This window comes from Arachis duranensis, chromosome 2 (assembly GCF_000817695.3).
Source record: "Arachis duranensis cultivar V14167 chromosome 2, aradu.V14167.gnm2.J7QH, whole genome shotgun sequence".
In the NCBI taxonomy this organism is placed as follows: domain Eukaryota; kingdom Viridiplantae; phylum Streptophyta; class Magnoliopsida; order Fabales; family Fabaceae; genus Arachis; species Arachis duranensis.
The window spans coordinates 10909999-10912072 of NC_029773.3; positions in this window are offsets into that span (position 1 = coordinate 10909999).

Genomic DNA, 2074 nt, shown 5'->3' on the forward strand with positions numbered 1-2074 from the left:
TTTTTGAATAAAATTAAGATCTAATTTTGAGAGAACAAACAAAAAAAAATATTTTTTGAACAAATACCTTAGTACCTTCTACTTTCTCCCCTTCAATGATTGAGGATGTCTTTGAAATTAGAAACAAAGCACCGGTGTAGTCAACATCCTAAAATTATAATTAATTATTATTTATAAATTAGATACTACTAATGACCAAGAAAGCAAAAAATAAATTAATTTTTAATAGAAGTACACTTATATATACTCACAATTTGAATAGGGTGAGTCTCTTTGAATTTATTTATGAGATCCACATTATTAGTCATCTTCTTAACTTTATAAGAAGGTGAAAAATATGAAATATCATATATTTGAACTTCAATGATGAAGAGAAAGATCTTATCAATTAGGTTGAGTAAAAGTGTAGGTGTATCTGATAGATCTCCTTTCTACAGGATATTACGTAATATATTAATAATAAATAATATAAAAAGTACCAATAAAAATATCTTCACTAATGCTTTTAGAAATAAATATTGGTTAGATCTTACCAATAGGAGTGGATCAAGTATCTCTACACAGCTCTCTTCCAAAACTTGTTTTGCCTCATTGTCAAAGACTACATAACATGCACAGTCAGAATCATCAATGACACTAAGCTTTATTCGATACCTGCTTAAAAAAGAAAATAACATAAGAAAAAGTTAAATATAGACTTATTTAATATCTAATTCAATGTACATAGACTTTAATTTAAATAAATAAATAAATAACTTTGGCGTCATGAATAAAAGGATATTAGTAGAAAACTCGCGTCTTCATTGAGTCAAACCATCTCAATTGAGTATGGCAATGGAGAATTTTCGTAACTTGATAGTGTCCATAACCATATCACTCGTATACGTACACACAAATTGTAGATTGTAGGATTGATGTTAGCAATTTTGTGAATATCAGCCATTGGAATAAGTAGGGAGATTTTGGATATATGTAAAGAAAGGGATTGATGTACTTTAAATTGTGGTGCTTTACATCTCTCATAACTTATCCTTTTATAGTTGTATCATAACTAAATTTTTTAAAATTTGGTTGACTTTAATTTAAAATTTAAAAAACAACAAACTAAGTTAAACAACCCAAATTTAAAATTTAAAAATAACAACTTAAATAAATAATAATTTAAAAATTCTAAACTAACGTAAATATTTATTTATTGTAATATTAGTATGTAACAACCGAAGAATAATTAACGTAAATTTTTTTAAAACTCTAAATTTCTTTAAAAGAATTTATATAGCTACAATTTAAAAAAAATCAATAAAATTTTAAAAAATTATGCTAAAAAGAATTAACAGATTTTTAAAAAATAGTGTTAAAATATAAAAAAGAACAATCTAAATAAAATTTAAAAAATAACAACTTAAATAAAATAATTTAAAATTTAAAAAATAACAACATAAGTAAAATAATCCAAACAAATAAAACAATTTAAAATTTTAAAAATAACAACCTAAGTAAAACAACCCAAACTTAAAATTTGAAAATAACAACCTGAGCAAATAATAATTTATAATTTATAAATATAAATCTAAAAATTTTTAGTAACGACACGTAAGCAAATAAACTCCCAGACTCAACGTATGAGCGCCACGTCAGCAAATGAGCTCCCCATTTGTATTACTATAAAGATTTATCAAAGTTATCACTATTTTAAAATATATTACCTAATTATCATCTTTTTAGCACAGTGGAAACTATTTATCACTCGTAAAAATTAAAGGATATAAACAAATTAAAGCTGACCTTTATATTTAATACGCATTGTTTTAATGATTACCATAATTATTTAAAGAAAAATTACAAGTACTTTTTAATTATTATACATATTCAATTTGTATGTACTTATTTATGAGAAAAAAAATATATATATTATCTACTTTTACTATTATATAGAGATAACATTGTGATAATGAGATATGTAAGGACGAATTTTGGTTGTATCTAATCTCGTTCTCTTATAATAACTCACATAAAATTAATCTCATTCTTATTTATAAATAGCAAAAAAATTGAATCTTAATATATTTGTGTG